The sequence below is a fragment of the Panthera pardus genome, unplaced genomic scaffold (assembly GCF_024362965.1).
Source record: "Panthera pardus isolate Hobbes unplaced genomic scaffold, ASM2436296v1 HiC_scaffold_21, whole genome shotgun sequence".
NCBI lineage: Eukaryota > Metazoa > Chordata > Mammalia > Carnivora > Felidae > Panthera > Panthera pardus.
In genome coordinates this window covers 35,492,452-35,502,735 of record NW_026526777.1, presented here as the reverse complement: position 1 = coordinate 35,502,735, position 10,284 = coordinate 35,492,452, and the positions used below count along the sequence as shown (strand labels likewise).

The window sequence follows — 10,284 nt, the reverse complement described above, 5'->3', positions numbered from 1 at the left end:
GATACTTAAGCGCTTCTTGGTTCCTTGGCCATGGTTGAATTTGAAAGCGGCAGAACTTCCGTGGGAAGCCCTCTTTCCCTTTGATCTTTCTCCAACCCGTGACCCTCCCCCATTGTCTGACCACTGTACCCAGCCTCTGCTTTGACAGCTGTCTTGCGGGTCCCCGGGAGTGGTCTGGCACCCTCTTGTATGTCCTTGCAGAATGACTTGAATGCTGATGATGTGTGCCTGGCTCAGCACAGACGTCTCCCTTCAATACCTCCGTACCAAGCCCTTGCCTTACCACGCTTTCTGCCTGAAATTGTTCCTGCCCCCCCCCCCCCCCCATGGGGAGAAAGACTCGTGAGCATGTTCCAGAAGGCATCGATTGGCCTGCCCTGCCTAGCACAAGGCACTTGCTCAGTCAATGATTGGTGAATAAGTTAACCCTGGCTTGCATGTGCTCTAGACGACTCCCGGGGTCTGATTCCAGCCTGAGTCACCAGAGGATTCGTGGGGACTAGAGCAAAGGAGAGCCTTGCATGTTGCCAGAAGGGAGGTAGTTCGATATATGTGGGGTGCCGCTGTGCCCGTGTGTTTCGGAGGGACCGGGAGTGGGTGGTGATGGTCCTGTGGCACCTGTACACCTGTGGCAAGCCAGTACCTGACACGTTGGCATTACCTGGCTTCTGCACATCCGCCCTTTATGATCCCCAGTACTTGGAAACTTTTCTGGACACACTGAGAAGACTCTCCAAGAGCCAGGCTACCTGTCAAGTTTCCAGGGCCTCCGACCCCTGCTGCCTCTTCTTTTCCTCCCCAGAGTGTGTGGATAAAGCACCAGAATCTCTCTGGGGAAGCCTGACCTCACTTGAAAAAGGACCTGTTTGAGAGAGGTGTATGTGTTGGTGGGGCCGGGAGGTGCCTAGACTTGTAGGGACCTGTATCGATGAGATAAATGACAAAAATAATCTTCTACTCAGTCAATCCAGCTAAAGATGCTGCAGTCCCAGGGAAACGTTTAGCAAGGATCTGCTTTTGTGTTTCTCATTTATGAAAAGCAACAACAACAAACAAACAAAGGAAAAGACTCCCAGGCTTCCTGCGGTGAGGGAGCTATGGGTTGGTGCCCGACCTCCCGGGAGAAAGGGCTGCAGACTGACTGAAGGAGTCCTCATTGTGGGGGAAGCGAGCTTGCTTCTTCTTCTTTCTTTTCCATTCCCTGTGCAGACTCACAGCCCTGGGCACTTAATTCTCCATGCCTGTGCATCAGCATTGCAGTAGACTTTTCCATATGCTCCTTCCACTCTGAACAACAGCATGGATTGTTATTTCCAACCTACAGAGGAAAGAACCGAGGCTCAGAGAAGTGAACTAAGTTGCCCAGAACATATTGCCGATAAGTGGATGAACCCGATTGTTTATTTATTTAATGAACATACTAAGTTATGCATTGAGCTACGGAGAGAACAAAGATAAATAAAATGTGTTGGTTCTGGCCAAGAAGAAATTCAGCGTAGGAGCGGAAGATAGCAATTATACGACAATATGGTAAGTGCAATGACAGCCATACATGGGGCATGAGGCTAAGTACCAAGAGGGGCGTCTAATGCAGCTGGGGATGTGCAGGGTGGACTTCCTGGAGGAGGTGGTGTTTGAAGTGCGGATGATAAGCGGGAGGTAGTTCCGTGAAGAGAGGCCGTGGGGTGGGGCAGAGCATTCCAGAAAGCGGAGGCAGCACAATCGAGGCGTGGAACTGCAAAACAGCAAGGCAGGTGGAACTATTAACGAGTTCCATGTTGCACTAAGGTTGGTCCAACTGGGCTTTATCTAACTTCGAAATGCAAGCCCTCTTCCGCTGTGCTGGACCTCCTTAACTGGTTCATTTTGGAGGTCGCGGCTCGTATGGTACTTCCTGGGGGCTTTGGATACCCAGTTTTTACTTTTGAAAGTCCGTTGTGTAATTAACAGAGTGTGGGAGGCGTTTCCTGGCACTTCTCCACCGTGACTTCTCAGCAGGGCTTCGGGGGAACCAGGAGGTGGCCGTGCCAAAGGCTTTTGACTGAGGGAAAGTCAACCCACCGCCCAGGGTGCCATGACTGCCCCACGGCATCTCGGAAGAAGTAGGCCAAAGATCATCAGGAAACAGTGGCTTCTGGGTTCACTGCCGCAAAGCAAGCTACGGTGAGTCAGAAGGAAGCAAAACTTACCTGCACCAACAAACAGGTCTGGCGGGCAGCAGATAAAGATATTACCTCAGAGAAAGACCAGAGCTGAAAATGGGCAAGGCCTAACTGTGCCAAAGATCCGCTGTGTCCTTTCTTTTTTCTTTTTCTTTTTCTTTTTTTGTAACCATGGTAGGGGCGGTGTGGGTGGTGTGGGGGAGGCGTCTGATACGTGTACTTACATTTCCAGCCCCTAAATAAACACAACCTGTTCTTACGGCTGCCCCCAAAGTGTTCTCACCCTGTGGCTTTTTGGTACACTTCCTCATGGGCTCACTGGGGAGGATGTGACGATACAGACTCTTGGGGTTCCGTCAGGAAATCCCTTATCCCACAACCCAGGCCTCATGCAAACAGGTGGAGCTTCTGTCCTGCTGTGCGAAGTTCGTAGGAAGGACAGTTGTGGCCTGTCAAGTTAAGGTGACCTTTATAAGAAGCCCTTTCTGGTAGGGGACCCGGAGTCAGAGCACGGGGCGCGGGGAGCAACCTTTGTCATTTTATGCGTCAGGAAACTGAGTGGAAGCTGAGTCTTACTTTGCCAAAAGTCAGTCTGACATTAGACATAGAACCTGGGTAAAGTCCAGTCTCTTGACTCAAAGCCTACTGCTCTCTGCACAATGGCTTGCCCCCCACCCCGCCCATGTCGCTCTTCTGCCTGCTGTCACAAAGTCTAAAGTACTGTTTAGTTATCTTTTAAAAATTTATTATTATTTTAAAAATTTTTTCATAATTAAATAATTTTCTTATAATATAATTCATTGTCAAATTGGTTTCCATACAACACCCAGTGCTCATCCCAACAGGGGCCCTCCTCAATGCCCATCACCCGCTTTCCCCTCCCTCCCGCCCCCCATCAGCCCTCAGTTTGTTCTCTGTAATTCAAGAGTCTATTATGGTTTTCCTCCTTCCCTCTCTGTAACTCCCCCCAACCCTTTCCTTCCCCCGTGGTTCTCTATTAAGTTTCTCAGGATCCACATTTGAGTGAAAACATATGGCATCTGTCTTTCTCTGCCTGACTTATTTCACTCAGCATAATACCTTCCAGTTCCATCCACATTGCTGCAAATGTTGCCAGATTTCATTCTTTCCCATTGCCATGTGGTGTTCCATTGTGTGTATAAACCACAATTTCTTTATCCATTCATCAGTTGATGGACATTTAGGCTCTTTCCATAATTTGGCTATTGTTGAGAGTGCTGCTATAAACATTGGGGTACAAGTGCCCCTATGCATCAGCACTCCTGTATCCCTTGGGTAAATTCCTAGCAGTGCTATTGCTGGGTCATAGGGTAGGTCTATTTTTAATTTTCTGAGGAACCTCCACACTGCTTTCCAGAGTGGCTGCACCAATTTGCATTCCCACCAACAGTGCAAGAGGGTTCCCGTTTCTCCACATCCTCTCCAGCATCTAGAGTCTCCTGATTTGTTCATTTTAGCCACTCTGACCGGCATGATAGTTATCTTTTTTTTTAAAAAAATGTTTATTTATTTTTGAGAGAGAGACAGAGTGTGAGTGGGGGAGGGGCAGAGAGAGAGGGAGACACAGAATCCATAGCAGGCTCCAGGCTCCTAGCTGTCAGCACAGAGCCTGTCGCAGGGCTTGAACTCATGAACCATGAGATCATGACCTGACCTGAGGTCAGATGCTTAACTGACTGAGCCACTGGGGCGCCCCTTAGTTATCTTCTAAATGAGCAGTGCTGTTTATTTACCTTTTGTTTACTGAAGGAAGCCACTTGAAAGGCCATCTTTTATTGCTATTTGTAGGTTCAGTGCCCATCACACGCCAAAAGTGTCCCTGTAGTATTTCTACCCTGGAATGCACAAACAGAGACCCCCCCTGGGAGCTGAGATTTGGGGGATCATTTCGATTTAAATGGGACCTCACATTTAATAGGTCTTCTTGTCCATTATCTTGCCTGGCCCTGTTCAAATACAGCTATATTTTCTGGGTTACTTCGGCATTCATAATTCTTGACAGGAAAATCCTCCCACCGAATCACTGCTTTATTTCTTTGTTTCAGGAGATTATCTAGCGTGTCTAATAGAGCAACAAGTCATGTCCCGTGGCTCCAGGTCTGCTATTCCATAGCATACCGAAATCAACCACAAGACCGTGCCTCCCACCTCACCCAAGTCAAGGGGAGAGGTGGGGCCCCTCTCTGCCCTCTGTGGAAGTGGAATCGATGACCAAATGCATGTGTACTTTCTTGATTTCTCCAGGGCTCTCCAGAGAGGTAGCATTCCTGGATGATGGGGGTTCAGAGAAAATTGAGATTAACTTTCCATGAAGCAACACAAGCTCAAATCTAAGAAAGAATTGTCCAGCTGGGAGTCGCTGGAATATTGATGGAATATCACTTCTTGCTATTTAATTCATTCATCTGGGATAGAAAAGGCATCTCTTGGGGATGATTTAGGTCAGTGGTGTCCAAGTATTTTTAGTATGGAGGCACATTTTCATCTAAAAACATTTATAGACCGGCAGATAAAGGTACTCACATTTGAGAAATGCATTGATAGAACAAATGCTTAATGGCAGGGGCCATCACCTTTAAAGTAATTTGAATGCTGGTAATCACAACCTTTTTAATATACTATCCCAAAGTTGAGTTACTGCTTTCCTTCTGCAACTCTCTGTGCCTGTCTTCACCACTGGACCAGAAATACCTACCACAGGGGCAGAGTTGGTTTGACTTGTCCACCATCTGTTGTATATTTCAGCACCCGGCACAGTTCCCGGCACAAAGTAGGCACCTTCTGTATATTTGTAGACTGAATCAATAAATACAATAGAAGTGTCAGAGTATATGTACATGAGTCATACTATTTAGCCAGTCCGTAGGTACTGATTCATGCAAACATGGCGCCCCCAACTATGGGAGCCCACAGACCGGAAACTGTGGATTCAGATGTACATCTTTGCATCCAGTATTTTGTTCCCTTTTCCCCACAGGGAGTTTATGTTCAGTAGACCACAACCACCTGGACAAATGATAACTACAGGTGGGAGCCTGTGCTAGTTGACCTCCCGAAGTCCCTTCCAAAATGGTAGGTCCATGAAGAGGACAGAGTGCACCGTTCAGAAAGGCTGGAACTTCCCAACACCCACGGAGAGAGGGACATTGATGACAGCTTCTTTCAAGAGCCAGTTTCTTACATTTGTAGGAGCAAAAGGTAAGCTAATCTCTGTGAGCCTCCAGGTAGTCTGGTTGTTATTTCAACCCCAAAGAGGCTTGCAAACGTTCTTTGCCCATTTCCTCTGTCAACCGATTTGTGTGGAGTGTTGATAACTGAAGTGACACCCAGTAAACACTCTTTGTCTTATACGATGTTGACTGGAGTGGAGACATGTAGGGAAATGTAGGAGTTGAAAGAAAGAGTGCTGGGTTAAAAAAAAATGTGTGTGCATACATCTTCATAGAGTGTGTGCATTACTATTTAAATGCTGACATCTCTCTTCCTTCTTTAGAAAACAGCCTTTTGTCTTGATTCTCCCTGCACCTTTCCATCCTCTCCAAACAAAGAGAGAGTGATGTTCCAGGTGTGAACACATCAGGGAGGTTTCCTGCTTGGGATTCAGAAATTCACAGCCCTGAGGAAATGAGTAAAAGAGAGGACAGAACAAGAGAGATGAAAAACAGAATCTTCACCACCTGCTATTTAGTGATTAGCTCCCAGATAAGGAAGGCGAAGACACATTCCAGAAGCTCAGGACTTGCCCAGACGGAAACTCAGAGTAAAGAGGGGCTCGGAGGGAAATGAAGCCAGAAGTGGGAGGGGACAGCTGAGCCACTGAAACACTGTCTATCAATTCTGTCTCAAAGCCTCCCCTTTTCATGCAGCCCTTATAAACTTCAGTCCCTCCCTTCACCCTCTCTCTCATTCACCCCACCTTACCAGCTTTGGTTTATGGGAAGGAATCTTGTCCAGATTGACTCTTTCGCTAAATAACTGTGTGACCCGGGGCAAATCACTTCTTAGATTTTGGTCCAGTGGCTGCTGTCTCTTGACTTGCAGTAGCTTAATTGAAAGCAGAAGAAGAGAGGTCACAATAACACCCAGCCAACTAAACAGAAGATCCCCCACGATGCCACAAAGCTGGCAGGGGGAGCCCTGGTGAGTGTGCAGGTAGGCCGCCTACGTTCTAGTTCTTACCTGCGTGCACACCAGGCTGCTGGACGAACCCCACGAGGAGAAGCAAGTGCTTATTCATGCCCTTCCTGAGGACCAGGCTGCCCAGTTGAGGTGTTTTCCGTCTCAGTAGACAGGGGTGAAAACAATTTTTGCACAGCCTACCTTTCTGCAGCAGGCACCTGTGGCCACCGACCCGACCCCAGGTTTGGAGCCCCAGGGGCAGGGTGCTGTGTACCTGTCTGGGGTGCATAGCCTCTTCCTTCATTAGCCTTTTCTGCTCCCTTTGTTGTTATAACCGACAGCGTCTTGTCCTTGACAACAGCCATGTGTTCGATTTTTCCGACACGGTGAGGTCAGCACATCGGCTTTTAGCCTCTAGAGCAGGTAAGAGCCACCGAGCCTTGACAGATACAAGAGCAAGTTACTAATTCACCCGGATTTTCATTTTGCACGGCTCCCATAAAAAATAAATGTGGAGCCATGGACAATTATGCTATAGTAGAAAATAAATACGCTGGCGATTAAACACTGGAAATCACTAGCTTCAAAATTTCTCCAAAAATACAGTCCCAGATGTCACGCAAGCTCCAATCAAACACGGGCTATGAAAATCAAACCGTAGACATTGCCTTATGAAGTGTTCGCAGATGTAACAGGAGTAGAAATTCTCACAGCTCAGAAAAGCAAGATTTATGCTTTCTTCCTGGTTTTTTTTTTTTTTTGAGGAGGGGGATGGGGAATTTTGCATCCGACTGTTCATTTCAATATGTAATTTGCCTCAAAGAGTTTCTGACTTAATTTATTTTCTCACCAACCTAAACCAATTCAAAAAAAAACGTTTACTGAAACCTGAACAATCTACTTTTGGTTGACGAGTGCTAATAGGTGCAATGTTACCCCCGTCAACTTATAAGATCACCTACTGAGCTTGGAGCTAAACAGGAAAAAGTAAATTGAACTGGAATTTGAATCTTTTTCCTCCTAAAGTCTCTGCCATAGTTGGACAAGCACAGTGCTTAGTGAGAGATGAATTGCACTGTGGGAATTTCTTTATTAAAAAACAGATTTTTCTTTTTTTTTTTTCAAGTCGGAAGATGTTCACATATTAAAAATTTTTTTAATGTTTATTTTTGAGAGAGAGACACACACAGAGCACGAGTGGGGGAGAGGCAGAGAGAGAGGGAGACACAGCATCAGAAGCAGGCTCCAGGCTCTGAGCTGTCAGCACAGAGTCTGATGTGGGGCTCGAACCCACAGACCGCGAGATCGTGACCTGAGCCGAAGTCGGATACTTTACCGGCTGAGCCACCCAGGCGCCCCTGGAAGCTGTTCACATCTTAATGTTGGAGGCACCTCTAATGCAAAGGGGATATATGTGTATGAAAAAAAAAAAATAAGCACTGTGGAAAAAGTCTCTTTTTTTCAAGACTTCTTTACTAGATCTTGGGCTAAATAAGTCTTTCCAGGGAAAACTGACAAGTATAATCATTTCTGGACTCTTTTATCTTTCCCAAGAAGAGACCAGCCTCTCTTCCATCTTGGATTCCACGGATAGGTAGATTCCCTTGAGCAACTTGCCAACATCGTGAGAGATTTTGTGGGAGCGTCTAATAGGAGGAGATGGGAGGGTGTGAGTGAGCATACGTGGGCGTGCACACTCCCAGCGTGGGCGCGTGTAGTGCCAATGATGGCGTATCACCGCTGCGTGAAAATTCCACGCCAGCTCTTTGAATAAGTCGGACAATTTGCTCCAAACACGTGGCCCAACGTCGTCTCCTTTCTCCTCTTGACTTGTAGTTAACTAAGAGAATGTGGCCCTTAGCGTGGATCCTAGACTTCACCAGCCGGTATCAAAGATCATCTTCTTCCTCCCTCCGCGTGCAGGCCACTTCTGGTTTTCTGTAAAGGACAGCCAGAGTTCAACTGATCTCTTTTCATTTAGTCGCTCCCTTACACAATAGGGAACAACCAAGCACCAGCTCCGTACACGAGGCAGCTTTGCAGGTGCTGAAGGTGCCTAAGAGAACAGGACAGAGAAGGACAGGTCACAATAATGACCGCGGAGGTGGAAAGCCAGAAACGCGCAGGTGCGGGGCGCGATGGGGACAGGGACGTCTATTTGTACTTACCAAGTGGGCAAGTGGGAAGACACTCTCTGGTAGGGGTGGGTATGAAGTTCTGTGATACTTTATCAAAGGAAACGGAAGTGTTGCTTTCCTTACACTGGAGGGCTTTGCAGGGGAGGTTGAAAAACTATAGCGCTGTAACCCCACTTTTGCCCGTCATAGATTGGGTACCTTTGGGGAAGTCCCTTCCCCTCTCTGACTCCAGTTACTTCCGGAAATGGTGTTGTATTGGGTGATATTAAATTCCCTTCCAGGGAAGACAGTCTCTGAGTCCTTTGAGAACACAAGCTAGACTTGCATTTCCCTGCTTGAGAATATCCTATGAATATGGACTCACTCACTAGGATGTTCAAAGCCAAGCCCTCATTAAAAATAAGCGTATGAACTGGAGTTACACCTGACTGACTCCTCCTGGAGTCCAAAGGAGCCGTGTTCAGGCACCTGGCATCTTTTAATCTTGATTTGATCTGTGTTATGGCATAGTTAGTAGGGAGCCCCCTTCAACAGGCAACCAATAGAGAGAGCTCTGTGGAGAGGTCAGATCTCCCAAGGCACACTGAGATGTGGCGTCCTGTCCCTATGCAACTGTGTGAAAAAGGGCAGGTCTGATGGCAGAGAGGGGCCAGATAGGGGTCCCAGGGCCTTAACCTTTAATAATAGATGATCCCTTCTAGCACAGGTCTTTGGTTCAAGGCAGCCTTTTACCGTGATCCCTTGACTTACTGGCTGAAAGTAGCCGTCTTTAAATCCTGCTGTAATGAGCAGAGAATCCCACGGCTATCTTTCCTCTGTTGGGGCTGCTGTATGGGGTTTTATAAGTTCAGGGTGGACAACATCTCAAGGCCCAGCAAAGGTAGAGGATGAAGTAATATTATTCACAAGTGTTTTGAGCATCCTTACTATATGGAAGAAGGTATCTAGAGAGACACATAGGGTATTAGATGTAGTCTTTGACCTCAAAGAACCTCCTCCATGTAGACCCATAGGTAGATACCTGACACTCATACGGGTCAGAGAGAAGGGAGTGATGGATATAATGATGGGGGGGTGGTGGTGGCCAAGCTGATACTTTGACTCAGTCCTTACCACACTTGGAATAATTACGGCTTTAAAGGTCAGAGAAAGGGGCAAGGAAGGGTATTCCCATCCAGGGGAACAGAATGAGTAAAAGCTAGGCACGGCATAGAACTCCCAGGAAGACCATCAATTTATCTGGACTTTGAGGGGAGAGACCCCCAGAAGTTTAAATTTAAACTCCAAGAACTTGACACAAAGGAAGCCAGAGCTCTGCCCTGTTTGGCATGCAGCTACTTTTGGTCCTGGTGTTTCCAGTTCCCGTTCCAGGAGTACAGCACCCTCCTGTCCTCCTCTCCGTCCTGCCTCCCTTCCCCCACCGCACACACAACAAACCTACCAGGAGGGCAGGGCTGTGGTTTTCAGTAGCTAAACTTGCATCATCTATAGTCAGGGAAATATTTTAAAATTCCATCCATTTTGACATCCTGATGATTTGCCGCAGAGTTGGAAATCAACTGTAATCTCAGAATTCTTCCTTGTTTCCTTGCTGTGATTTCTAAATGGCATTTCTGCCTCACCTTCCTCTATCCAGATAAGCTTTATCTGTCTTTGGAAACTTTGGAAAGCTTTACAAGTCTTTGAACACAAGTCTTTGGAAACTTCCTTTTTTCCTCCCTGATTTCAGTCTCCAGATCTTCTACAAAGACAGTCACCTGCCTGTAATCCTCATCTTCCAGATGCCTCTGAGAAACAAAACCACACGCTTCCCGTAGCCACACATTGGTCTGGTCATTCACACA

The 10,284-nt window shown here is 47.0% G+C and overlaps 1 long non-coding RNA gene across 1 annotated transcript in view; it reads left to right on the top strand.

Annotated features, from left to right (window-relative positions):
• Positions 1–668: 668 nt before the first annotated feature.
• The window catches only part of LOC109255187 (uncharacterized), a 31,772-nt gene continuing 22,156 nt past the window's right edge, over positions 669–10,284 (top strand). The window contains exons 1-3 of the long non-coding RNA XR_002075120.2: positions 669–1,530; positions 1,951–2,163; positions 5,161–5,381. This is a non-coding gene — a long non-coding RNA (uncharacterized LOC109255187). The remainder of the gene's footprint in view (positions 1,531–1,950; positions 2,164–5,160; positions 5,382–10,284) is intronic.